This window comes from Cheilinus undulatus, linkage group 4 (assembly GCF_018320785.1).
Source record: "Cheilinus undulatus linkage group 4, ASM1832078v1, whole genome shotgun sequence".
Lineage (NCBI taxonomy): Eukaryota > Metazoa > Chordata > Actinopteri > Labriformes > Labridae > Cheilinus > Cheilinus undulatus.
The window spans coordinates 39,424,188-39,438,580 of record NC_054868.1 but is presented as its reverse complement, the minus strand read 5'-3'; the positions used below and the strand labels follow the sequence as shown (position 1 = coordinate 39,438,580).

The window sequence follows — 14,393 nt, the reverse complement described above, 5'->3', positions numbered from 1 at the left end:
TAGTACAAACATGAAGGTGCACTTTCATAAACTTTTCTCCAGAGCATAGATGGACTTGGCGTAAGATCGCTCTTCATCTACGTGGGCGTTCCGGGTTCAAGTCTGGCCTGTGGCTCTTTTCCAGCATGTTTCTTCCCCAAACTCTCATTCCTATTTCTAACTCTTTTGCTGTCCTCCTCTCTAAAATAACGACATATACAATTGGAGCGATGGTTGGAGATGCAAATCCAGACAGACACACAGACACGCTGCCAATTAAAGTAGTAAGATTTCAATATTTTTTTTTTTAACTTTTGGAAATATTTGAGGTAATGTATGACCTTAACTGAAAATATGTACAACATAGGAATATTCATTTTTAAATAAAGACTATCAGTGCAAAAATTCGACATACTGTATTTTTGAAGCACTTGTGAGGAACGTCATGTTTTGATTCTGGCGCCCCCTGTGGTCAAAGCATTGTCTTATCCTTTGCTTATATGTACTCTGCATGCAAATTGTTTTTGACAAAAATGCATCCTGCTTTCTATTACCATGTATTTGATTTTAAATGTAAAGTAATCCTCTTGTCAGACACCTTCAGATATTAAATATAGCTTGTTTTTGTAGGTTGTATAGAGGCACTGCTTTCAATTTTCATAGCCAGTTAAAAACTCCTCGAGGGGGCTTAAGTATAGATTACTGTAATAGCTGACTACTAAAGCTGGGTTTATCAACTATTCGAGTTAGCCTTAAATAACATGAAAAAATAAGAGCCAAACACCAATGTGAGATAGTTTTCTTAAAGGCCAATATTAGGAGTAAATCTAACAATGTGAGTCTGTGCTGCTCTGAAGTTAGGAATTATTAACATCCAAAAGCAAGACAGATTGAGAGCTGCATGGAAAAACAGCTTGCACAGACACAACACCAGCTTGACTCCTGTAATCCATAATTGTTTTGTTTATTGTGCTATTTTCTCAGTTTGACTTTAGAACTCCAGTCAGACTTTTATCAAAAGTGTTTCACTTCTTTCAGACTTGAACGTGAAGACTCAAATTTCTGATCTGAAGCTAGAAGTTGTCTCCCCTTTGCCTTAAGTTTTGTTTTGATTCTTTGCTGTCACCAGAAATAACACTCCTAAGAAGTGTAAACAGTTTTATGTTTATCATTACAGGTCAAGGCTGCCTCTGTGTCTCTGTGAGCTGTTTTAAATGGATTTTAAAACAAAAGTAGTCCAAAAACTCTCTGGGAGGGAGTTCAAACCTTCAGCAAACAGACAGCTGTAGCTTTTGACAGCAGCAAATACATTAATGTGTTTGGACTATTATGGGATCAACACTGAAAAAAATCCTAGTGGTGATAGTTTTTATGCAGTGAACTGAATAGAAAAGGTTTACACAATATGTGCTTAATCTTTCTGCAAGGGTCTCAGGAAGATTCAGACCCATTCTGCTGATATTTTTCAGTCTTTATTGTGTATATTGAGGGTATCAGGCATGCCTTCACTTGCACACAGGGTTATTCACAACATTAGTTTCTGTGGCTTTCCCATGAGTCTAGAAGGAAAGTAGGCCAATGACTCTTAGCCTTTCAGAAGTACCGCATGCCTTTTTAAACTGGTCTGAGAGATAGCACGAAAATAATTCATAACATGCCCTATGGACCCCTATTTAAGAGAATCTTAACACTGCATGCTATGTAAAGGATTAAAATATTTTGAATGTACTCCACAAAAACCTGTCTCAGCTACAATACAAGGGTAAACACATGAAGGATCCCCTCTATGAGACCTGATTTTGCAATTTTACATTCAAGAGATGATGCTACACATTGATCGAGCCTCAATCAGTGCAACATCTGGTGGCTTCTTTTAAATCTAGGGATGCTTGTGATTAGCGAACAAAATTGCTAAAGTTGGATCCCTGTGTAGTTGAACCAGATTTACAAGGCAGTTTACCTAATCCTTCCATACTTTACTTCCACAATCCCAGTCATAATGTCCTGATTGCACTAGTAGATATCAGTTTAGCCCTTTTTTGTTGTAGAAAATGCTAGGACTGTAGTCAACCAAAGTAAAACTGTCAACTGAGATTACAACCACACACTGACCAATTGATTGATCATTTATCTCTAGCTTAGCCTAATCAGTGACAGTGTTCTCATTACACCCTCCTGATAGTCCAGATGAACTAAAAATAAACATAACAACCTGTTCTCAGCTTGATAAATATTTTTTTTTACCACATTGGGTTACTGAAATAACAACTGACTCAGAGACGACCAGCATGCATCTGCCTATATTCATACACTGTAAAACCGAACGAGTTGAAGAACTTAAGGTTTTTGCTGAAACTGATTCACAGTTTTTAAGCAGTGTAATTCTTGAGTAATTCATGATGAGTTAATAAAACTCATCACATTCGTGGCAACTGATTACACACAAATTTTAAGTAACTGAAAAACAGCACTTAAAAAACAGTATTTGTTAGTAACATGTACTTAGCCATTTTAAGTGATATCAACTCAGTTTTACTTGTACATTTTTGTTGGATTAACGTAACTAAATTACACTGCGGAAACTTTCTTACAGTTGAAAATTCTGTTTAAATCCAACTCAAAACATCATGTTTAAGTACGCTTTGTAAAGCTATCCTCTGAAACTTTACCCGTGCACTTTACCAAGAGTCTTCTTCCTTCATGTTAAGTATACCGTCCATTGTTGTTGTGGTTGCTCCACACAGGTAGGACTTCTCTAACTGAGTCAGTAACTGCACTCATGGTGCAAAACTGTCCAATGGCGAGTACTGTTTATTTTTTATTTTTTTTAAAGATTTATTTTTGGGCATTTTTTGTGCCTTTATTAGATAGAGGAGGACAGTGGATAGAGTCGGAAACAGGGTCAAGAGTGGGGGAGAGACATGCAGTAAAGGATTTGAACCCGGGCCGCCCGCGTACATGGGGAGCGCCATTAACCACTAGGCCACCTGCTCCCCGTGTACTGTTTACTTAAACATCTGTGAAACAATCAGAAAATGACATCTTAATTCACTTCATCTCTGCAGCTAACAGCACTGTCACTTTCTCTCTCCCTACTTAATTGCCAACTGTTCCTCTCTCGCTCGCTGCATCTGTCCGAACAAACAAGATTTTGGTCAGATGAGGGCAACAAACCGACTGAGGATGTCAACCCTAGAAAATGGGAATACAGGTGTATGTAGGCTGTGTCAGCTTACACTCACGTATTCCTGAAACATTCCTGATGACATGCAGTACTGGAGCCTTGACCTTAACTTGCAGGGAGGATGCTAGCACTGCTAATGTTAGCTATACTCTGCAAACCAACTACACACCCTTCCTTAGCTGTTGCCCGTCTTAAAGAAATAATGTGCAATTTTCACTCTTTTTCTAACTTTAGACTAACTGACTAAATGCAGTTATATATCACAATTAATGTGAAATTATCCACCCAGGAACTTCACTGACTAAATCCAACACATCTAACTGATTTAACTTGTGTCATGTCATCTCTGTCTATGATGAAGATGTGTTTGACAGCAAAAGAGAGGAGACATTCTTAGCATTATCACAGCACAGTCCAAGTCTACTTACTCCTGCATGGTATGCATGGAATCTGATATTGAGATTCTTTCTTACTTAATATAAACATTACATTGCTCTGCAAGATGGCTAGTATATATACCTATATACTGTCTGGCATCAATATGTCCCTATATTTTTATGTTTTAATGTCAACACTTTGAAGTGCACCTCATACGGAAACATTATCAGTGTGTATGCCATCATGATTGGCTATGAAAAAGTAGAAAACGCAAATAAAAACCAAGGATGGTGCAACTGTGCATTTTATCTTGGAGACCAATGGTCTGTTTTTAGCTAGATATCATTTGCTTTGAATATAATCACAATACTTAAAATGTGTGACTCTTTTCTTCCACTTTTTAGATATTTTATCCATCTAAGTATTAATTTTTGCTTCTTTTTCCCTTACTTTAAACGGCCACTCAGTCAGACACCCTCATACCTCTGCTGTTGGCCACTGATTAGCTCCACTGAAGCAGTTCAGGACTGAATGATTTGCTCAAGGGCACCTCGACAAAAGCTATTGAGGGATTAATTTTTCTCACCACATATGGCTTGGTGTCAGAAGAGCTAGAGATCTGTAACCTCTTGCACATCTCTTTCCCTGCTGAGAATGATCTGTCTATGTGTCTGTATTATTATTACTGACAAAATGGTGACAGATTTTATTTAAAGATGTTGATGAACATAAGCTACCGTACTTTGTGAAAGGTAGTAGCAGTTTAATTCCCCTCTATGAAATATTCTCACGTTGAAATGTCATTGTTTTTGGTCCTTAGTGATTGCAACGTGACACAATTTTCCTTAGCTTCTAACATAATGATACAGCATTATTTTAACAAACTTGACAAACATGCTGCTCTAAGGTAAACTAGGTCCAGACCGTGTTTGGATGCATTTTACCATGTTGCAAAAATATCAAAGGCTGAGCTTGGAGACAATGGCAAGATTGATGGAAAAAGGTTGACCGAGGTTCAGCGTCGGGGTCGAGGCTACGGCTGCCACTCTTCCACTTAATGCTGTGTAATTAGATTGAGATCTTGAGCGAGGATGGGAGAAAAAACCCTGGGAACATTAGATTAATTAAAAATTTATGCATAATTCATAATTAAAAAGGAATTCATAATTTGAAATGATTAGCGCCCTCAGCGCCATCCTGTGACCCCGCCAGGATGCACGGGGACTGGGCCGGCTTAGTTAACTCCCCCTCGATCTCGCACGCCCCGGCTCCACATGGATGCCCCCTGGGTGCCAGTTTCACTTCGCTCCCAGACTGCACAATCAAGCCCGGGCAACTCCCAGAGGAGCCAAGATGGCTTCTCGCAATGTCAGTCCAGTGTCAAGTGGCGGACATCTTAGTCAGGGCATCATTCAAGGAGAATGAGGGAGGATATAAAAAGAGCGGACGAGGGGATGCTGAACTTGAATGCATGATGATGGTTTTTAATGAATACTGCCTCTTTGATCAGCAACATCTCTCTTTGTCGGGGGGCGGAGTTAAAGATGGAGGGTTATGAAAGTGAGAGGAACTGGACTCAGATCTTTGGGAGACTTACCCGTACCGAGGAGCAGCCAGAGAGGGAGAGGTGAGGAAGTTCCTCCTGGGACCTCCAGACTCTATTTCTTTTGACCTCCCTGCCAACTCAGATTGAATGTGTACACGAGCAGCTCATCCCTCCTGCTTTTACACTGCTGTCTCGGTGCCTCAATCCCACAAGGCCTGGGTAGAGGGAGAGGGGGAGGCAGGGATTGGAGAGCGTGTGGTGTGGGGCTTGAGAGGGGAAGATAAAAAAAAAAAAGAGACAGATAAAGTGACAGCAAGTGAGGGAGACAGAGAACGAGGCAAAGAGGGAGTTGCTTCGAGTTCCCCAGGCATTAAAAAGCCACTGAACTCTTCCTGACCTCTGACATAATAAGCATATCATTTTTTTGGGCTGCCCTGCTTTCCATTGAGTGTTATACTGATACCCTTTGATTTTTATCCTTGCACGCTGACACAACCGTTAGCTATCCAGTGTGATCCACATTTTGATTCAGAGATGAAAGCCGCTGAGCCACTTTGAAATGCACAGCCCCTACCCTGTGCCCAGTGGACCCTGAGTTAATAATGACAGTGGGCACTGCACACCCTCCAAACACCAACCCCCTCCACCCCCCGGCCCACCACCCCCCGCTGTGGTGACACAGGCACAACGAGCTTGACCCTGGCTGGGTGTGAATAATTGGCATGCAGGGGGTTGTGGGAGGTGTTGCATCTGTCATGATGCCTCTGCAGTTGTCTTATTTATCCTTTTCCTCAGAGGGTTACTGCATGCAATGCTGTAACACAAAATAAAGCAGTGAATGAATGTAACTCTGAACATGTGTAAACATTGGGGCTTTTAAGGGTTTTACAGAGACAGGGATTTTTCCCATCCTGTGCTATGATAGGGCATACCTGGGCATCTTTTGGTTGTTATACAGTATTTAGTCCCAAACACGTAATTTGAATGGCTGAGTTACCAGGAGGGCTGATATTGAGTACAGCAGTACTTCAATGTTTAACTCTGTGATTCAGTGCATTTTAGGTGCACTTAGTACTTTTTAGTGATGAAACTCTTTTGTCCCTCTAACAACCAAGCCCTGTTGAATAAAACATACCAATAAAGTCACAGTCAAAATACTCAAATGGGTGTCGATTTGGCTCAGTAGGTAGAGCAGGGGCCCATATACAGAGGCTGTAATCCCAATGTACTGGTCGCCTGGATCGATTCCGGTTCTCTGTGCTGTTTGGTTCATGTCTTTCCCGTCTCTCTCCCCTATTTCCTGTCTCTCTTTTGCTGTCCTATCTTAATACAGGCAAAACCCCCCAAAAAATTATCATTACATAAATGAATAAAATATACATAATACTAATTAACATGCAAACAAACACACAGTAGGCTCAGTCACAGTGCTGTTTCAAGCTGTGATATTTGTGCCCCTGATGTTTCGCCTTTACTGTGTATGATGTGGAGGCGTAATTGGGGGATGAAGTGATTCCCCTTCTGTGCCAGCTTCGGAGGTAGAAACAGAGCTGTTACAAAGGCGAGAATGGGATCATCAGAGCCAGTGGGGTAGCCGGCGCTCTCTCACGCTCCCGCAATGCCAAAATACAATTTGAATTGACAGACGAAGACATATGGGGCTTTTCCATTACATTGAGCATCTTGGCTGTTCCATCACAACAGAGCTACCCATTTAAGGGCACATTATGACGCAGTATTATGAGTTGATGACGATAAACACCTGCGCTCCAGCAAGCATTGTCTTCTTCTGCCAGAAGAAGAAACAGCACAGTTTAGTTTAGTTGTCCTCTCACATCATGCCTGTCCATGCCGTAGTCTCAAGTTTGGTACTGTGGTTGCTATTTAAACATGCTGCAAGGCGTCCCTGAATGATGACGAATTGCTGTGATGTCTCCGTAATGCACTTGGAGGTGAGGCTGGCGTGCTTGGACCCTGCTCCAGAGCAGGACCATTCAGGGCGCAGCCAAACTGGTAATGGAAAAGTGAATCAGCATGGCTTGGTTTGGATCCGCGTGGCCTAAAATCATAGCAGAAAAGCCCCAGTAAAACACAACAAACAAACAACAAAAAAACAGTAGCACTGATCAGACTACTCCTTATCCTTACATTAAGTATTGTGTTAAATTGATCAAAAGACAACTGTCATGTGACTAAAATCACAGCCTGAGAACACTGACTGACAGCTGACAGTGATCACGATATGCTCACTGGCTAATGTGAACAGGCTAATGCCATTTAATTAACACTCATCTGTACTTTGATGATGAAGAATTTCTTGCCCTTTGCTTCGAGCAGCATTATTGACTCAAACAAAAAGAAAATGCATTATACTGTCTATAATTTTATGGACTTTAGTTAGGGCTTGGCAATTAACCAAAAATGAGATTAAATCACATTATGGCCTGCTGCAATATTTCTATAACCTGGAATTCATGTCAAAATACCAGTTTTAAACTTTTTTTGCAGCACAGATGTTATGCATTACACATCATGTAATTATTAAAGTGCATTGTTTTAGGATAGTCTACAAAAACCCTATTTTCTTCATTTTTGTAATTTTTTTTTAGTAAACATAAGAATAGCATAAAATGATCACTCATTTTTAATATAACAGTTCCAATCCACTTTGCAATTTGAGTCAAAATAATCACAATTAGATATCTTTTCAAAATTGTTTGGCCCTTGTTAAATCTCATTGTGTTGATTGTTGGTTAAGTTCTGGCCTAGTTTTTTCAAATAGTGTCTGATGTGCATTGTTAGGGTTGATAAAAACTTACAGTTTACATTAAATTCTGTTTAGACCCAATGTAAAGTTTTTGTTCATTTACCTTCAAGACCTAATGAGATGATGGAGTTGTTCTACCTAATACACTTGTGCAACTCTGCAGTTTCTCAGAAAACCCTCAGGTTTTGGGAGGTTGTTTTCAAACAGTACTTAGGTTTAAGAGGGCTTTTTGTGGGTGGACTGGTCTAAATTGGTTAAACTCCATCTTTTCAAAGCATGCTGTTTTGAAAAGATGGAGAATCAAAAGCTATGGCTTCAGCACTACTTTGGGTTTATTGTTAGCTGCCCAATTCTAAACCATTATCATGTGTTTATCCTCCAGGCTTCTGCAAAACCAGATGACTGAAAGCTGTGACTGGAGAACACTAGTTGCAACTTTTGCAGTATGCATCACTTCACCTCAGCCAGTAGTTCTGAATACAGACAACGTTATAGCAGAAAGATTTGGTCTTTATTTATCCATTAATTCTTTCATTGGTCAATGGATGAATGAATACATCCAAATAAATTAACCGGAAACAAAGGCACTATTCATTGGTAACCATGGACACAAACAGAGTAGTAATAGTGCAGGATTATGTGTGTTGTTTGGCAATAGCAGTTCATTTTCAGTTAAGTTGTGGAACTAACTGAAGAGAAATAATAACCTGGTAGTGATTTTTTTCTTTTACTGTTGTATGTTGATTTTATAATAGTTGCACTAAAGCATATCACACTGGAGGTTGGGATATTTTGTACCAAATATCAGCACTGTTGTGCAGACACAGTGCGGATATTTAGTACAACATCATTTATGTGATCTTGCTTCAATGACCCAATCTTCCTATCGGTGTGTTTATGCAGTACAACAGCTCAACCTCTCATTTAATGTTACTTAATGCTTGTGCATAAGTACTCTGGCTTTGTTGACACAGACAGTTTAAAATTTAGAGATGCCTTGTCTTCAGTTTTGTCCCTGTGTGAACATCAAGATATAATCTGAGCGTCCCCTGCTTTCCAGCTCTGCATGAGCAGACACAGGCAGGCCTTTTGTGTGTGACCTCTGGTACATACATCCCCACTGCAGCCATCAGTATCACTGTCCGGCGTCTAGCACACTGTCAGCTATTGTTGGGTTCTCAACCTGCCCCACGTAGCCCTGTGCTTTTTTTTTCTCTCCCAGAGAAAACAGCAGCCAATTGTCAGAGGGGGAGCAGGCCGGCGTGACAGAGGTGGAAAGCTAATGAAGTTATTTGACGGCAGCCCTGGCCACAGAGCGAGAGGTGAGGCGGAGTGGACAAGCGCCTGGCAGCGAGACGGATGAGGCGCGAGAGAGGAGCGTAGCGAAGGGGAAAGAGAGGAACAGGGAAGGGAACGGCAGTGGAAGTGGCATTGGTGGCAGGTGTCAGAAAGGGTGTGATAACATGGAGACAAACTGATAGCATCGTCAACCCTGAGCTAGGAGCAGCCTTACAGTATCATGCACAGGGAGCTGACATTGGCCTGGGTACGTGCTCACAGAAGAGATGCCCAGTCACCCAGAGATGGCCGTCCCCTCCTCTGATCTGTGCTCACTTCAAGGCTGATCTGCCACAGACTGGATGCTCATGATGCTATTGTGATTGTGAAATCCTGACAGACTAAAGGCCAAAGTGAAAGCTTGGCATTGCAGGAGGAATTGTTCTGTTGGTTGTGTGCTCCGGCTTCCTGTCACTGAGCCATCAGCTAAGAGGAATAAAAAACGTGCCCATTGGATTAGGCTACTAAATAATTCATTTGGCTGTGTAACATAGATTCTTAGTGGAAATACTTTCTATTTATAGCCACTAACCCAAAGGTCACAGGAGTGGCGTGACTTTGTATGTGAGTGAACATCCTGGGGTTGTTTTTCTTCTCATGAGGCCACAAAGGAGAAGAATTTTTTAGTTTGTGTTGAGTCTAGTGGCTTATGTGCAGCCCAGCATGGGCACTGTTGCAAGAAACAACACAGAGCAAGGTTTCTCCTAAGATCTACTTAAGTATGTGTTTGCGTGGTTAAATGGGGTTGTGTATTTTTATGTGTGTTTGTAAGACGGTGACCAAGTGTGCTGTCCCTGTCTGATCCGACATGGCCCAACACGCTTCTAATTAGAGGACGTCCTTCCAGGTGCTGACCAGGTTATACTTAGCCTGCCCGCTGACATCTGACGGTGTGACATTTCCAGCTGGTGCTGCGTGCGACCCTGCGCCACTGCCCCTGAACTTGAAGGTCACACCCCCCCACACACACACACTGCTCAACCTCTCCCTTCTCCCCCCTCTTGATCTGCAGCCCTGGGCCTGCCGTGGTGTGGCACTGTGGCATTGTGGCATCACACGTGTGGTCAAAAAACACCAGCACCTGTCCCCTTTTCTCTGCTCCTGTGTCCCCTGTCCCTGAGCCCTCTATCCCTCTGGCATAGATCATCATTAATCAGAGGGGCCCGAGCCGGCACAGATTGATGATGCGGGCAGGGGGCGGCGGGCCTGTGTCGGGTAGAGATGTTAGGTGAGGCTGGAGGGTGAGGAGCAGAGCAGATCTCTGCTGGGGCCAGAGGAGACTGGACAGCAGTCTGCCCAAGAGTGATAGTCCTGCTTTTATCCGTGCCCTGTGTCTATGTGTTTGTGTATGAGTGTGCTTCTGTGGGTGTGACAGATAGTAATGGTGGGGTATGTTTGAAAACTGTTGGTTTAACCAGGGTCAGCAGGGTTCTAGATCATATGTCTGCCAAATCAAACAGTGGAAGAAAGAACTTCATTATTCCTTTCTTAAACTTTGGTCTGAAATCCAAATTTATTGGTAATCAGTTATTTTGGTAATAGTGTATGCTATTGATTATTCTTGTGAAAATAAAGTAAGCTGATAAGAAATATTGCATCCTCTGCATTTCAAATGAATCAGTTTTGCTTCATTCAAGAGCACTTTTGATGTACTAATTCTTCTTGGTTTGGTATGTTTATATAGGTTCTTCTGCTTAAAAATGTGTTTTTGGTGTTTAGATAGGTTGTTTTGAGTTTTGGTTCTTATGCTTTGCTCTTTCTTTATTCGTTATGTTTGCCAAAGCACTTTGTAAACCCTTGCTTCTTAAAGTACTAAACAAGCAAAGTTATTATTAATAACAAGGGATGCCCAGATGTAGATAGCAGTATGGGGTATCTGTGCCAGTATCGAGCCTAAGTGCTTATACTCATGAGCATATTACATTGCAAATACTGTACTCTGTATCATTTTAAAGCATGTTAGCCTCCTATTATGTGAGTATGTGGTCCAAGTTGGAGCCATGTCTGTAGTTTGGAGAATGAAAAGCATGCACCAATGAATTGTCAAAAGGAGGGACGAAGAACATCTGGTGAAAAAAAAAATCAAATCCTCTAACCCTAACCCTTACTCTAACCCTAGTTTTAAGGTATGGTATTATAAATAGTGCTGTTAATTGATTAAAAAATAAATCAAGTTAATCACATAACTAGGCTGTGGTTAATTGTGATTAATCATAAATTTAAAATACTACCATCTACTTTCTATTTGGATTGAGATAGTATCGTGTTTGAAAAAAGAAATTTTGAACAAAGTGCAGTTTTAAAACTTTAATATCTCAGCTGTTATATTGGTTTTTAAAGTACAATATTTGTATTTGCTGACCAAGCCTTGTGATTGACTGGTGACCAGTCCAGGGTGTACCCCGCCTCTCGCCTACTGACAGCTGGGATAGCCCCCCCCCCCCCGTCCCACAAATGGGACAAGCGGTATAGAAAATGTGTGGAAGGATGGATGGATTTCACTGAGCAATGATATCCATAAACTGCAAACTTGATCACCAAACACGTCAAGTACAAAATAACTCGCCTTCAACAATGTTGATGGTCTGCAGTCTTTGTCGACCCATTTAGTGATTGCATTAGTTAGCTTAGTTTAATTGTCATTTTGTTTACAAATCCAGGTCTGCTGCAGTCCGCCAGTGTAGCTTGACGACCACAGCTTGATCTGTTTTGTAGTTAGCATCTTTGCTAACACACAACTTTGCTTATATCTACACTCATATTCTTCCGACTTTTTCGACCTGAGTCTGTCTCATCACTCATCACTTTCAACTTTTCACCCCTAGGCACTTCAGCATCCTTACTGGAGGACTACAGGAGGAAGTTGTGGCCAAACTTTGTCATGTGATTAATTTGCATTATTATCATTTTTTTAACCCGCTAAGGTTTTGAGATTAATCACGAGCATTAACACATTAACGATAAAAGCCCTAATTATTAAGTACTCATATTTTTACTCAATGTTATTAAGTGTCAAAATGTATGTACTGTAATCAAATAAATAAATAGTAACAATTTATTTCCTGTAGGTAGTTTTTTCTTGAACAAAACTAGGGGCTAATGTAGCATTTTACTGGGGGCACATGGCCGCCACACTTGATGATTTATATTCTGAACCAGCTATTATATATTGCTATAATTAGCTTGTGGTCTTTCCTAGCCTTATACAAAACACTTTCATTTATGTTATGTTATGTAAATGTTACTTCTGAAGTATAATTACATAACCTTGTTGGACCCTGTAAGCCAACCCTTTGTGTCATTTATGTATGGTTATGGAGGCAAGTCACCCACCAGTCATTCATTCTTACAGGAATGTGATGTCCAGTGGGCCTCTGAAACTCCTTGCCGCCATAGAAAAAGAAAATCTTTTGCAATGCTTTTCGAATGGTATGGCAATGTGCTAGCTAGCTAATAAGCTACTAACTAGTTAACAGGCTATGAAGAGTCATGTTTTTATCAGGTTGACGAATGAAGTACTGTCTGATGAATCATTTTAATATGCAACACAGTGTGATTTATCAGATGATACAGGTGGTGAAAGATTGTCATGGCAGTTTGAAATATATTTATACATTAAAGTGAAAATTTAGAAGGCATGACGAAATAAAAGACGAGTAAAAAACAGTTTGGTTTACAAACAAACCTTTGAATGCTTAGCATGTTAGCGTAGCTTAGTTTTTTTGGCTATGGAAGAGGGTTAGGGCCAGAAGTGAAGGAAAATAATGCATTTTACTTTAAGATTAAAGTTGGAACGACAAGGAATACAAGTCCAAATGTTGAGAATAAGGGCAACATTTTGAGAATAAAGTTCAAATACAATTTTGAGGAAAAAAGTCAACATTTTGAGAATAGAGTAGAATCTTATTAGATCATAACAAACAGCCATGTATCGATGAATTCGTGAAACTTTATTTCAGAATAGGATTTACAACAAAGAGGTTCTATATCTTCTAGCTCATAAACACAGTGGTTGTCTAAGATCTGTTTTTAACCGTCTAAAAAAGTTTTACTTTATTATCAATATTTTGACTTTTTTCTTGAAGTTGTATTTCAACTTTATTCTAGAAATGTCAACTTTTTCTCAGCATTTCAACTTAAATATTGAAGTGCCCACCATTATTTTTACTTCAACCTTGGTCCTAATCCGCTCAAGATATTTCTCAAAATATGTCACGTATTTTCTCAACTGTTTTATTTTTCTTATAGAATCTAACCTTAATTGTCCTAGTTTTAAAATACTTGGTTACTGCATTTACAAAGAAGGCATATTACAAACATAATCTGCTTTTGGAGCACAAGAAAATCTATCCTTCCATGGAAACACTGGTGGTGGAGGTGTTGGCTGATTATTCCATCTGAGGCTGATGTGATTAAAACTTTACAATGTTGTGAACATGGGGTTTGACTGGATGATGGCTGAGGATGTCGTCTTAGGTAGAAAGGAGGAAGACTAACTGAAACTGTAAAGACTGTGGCAGTTAAAGGAAGATGGAGGGTTGCGCGCAATGATGGCATGAATGAACAGGTGGAGGAGTCGAGGACTCATATTTAAAAAAGACAGCAAGAATATGATAAGGTAACAATCAGCTGATGATGACAAAAAAAGACAGCATGCATGAAACCAGCATGCAGAATATAGTCCTCCTGCCAGGACTTTTGCTAAAGCTACGTTTAAATTTAGCTTTAGAAGGAAGTTTCTCGTTACTGACGCTTAAGTCATACCAGCACAGTTAGATATTGTTGCTTCCATCTTGGCTAATTTGTACTTTTGGCAAATAAAAATACAGAAAAAAAATCATTGCAGAGAACAAGTCATGCTCACACTTCCTCCATGTGTCATGCTTGTTCAGTTAAACTACTTTTTCTACCCTTTTCTGCAGAAGATAATCCTAATCCACTCATAAATATAATAATAAAGAAGTTATCATTCATTAAAAAAAATCAGTTTGATTATGGTCCAAATGTGTAACTAACACAATAAAATCTCTAGATTTTGCTTGCATTCTTGTCACAGTTATTTAGTTTATCTCTGCTGCCAACTGCCAATCCACTAAGTGTAATACTTAGAATGGTAATTGGTTCTGATAAATGGCACGGTGCATCCAAAGTAAGTCAGGTTACACTAGAAGTCAATAGTATCCTTTAACCATCCCCATTAT

General features: G+C 40.2%; 1 protein-coding gene across 1 annotated transcript in view; it reads left to right on the top strand.

Moving 5' to 3' along the window:
* znf827 (zinc finger protein 827) overlaps positions 1–14,393 on the top strand; it is a 131,568-nt gene that overhangs the window by 47,977 nt on the left and 69,198 nt on the right. The window lies entirely within an intron of this gene.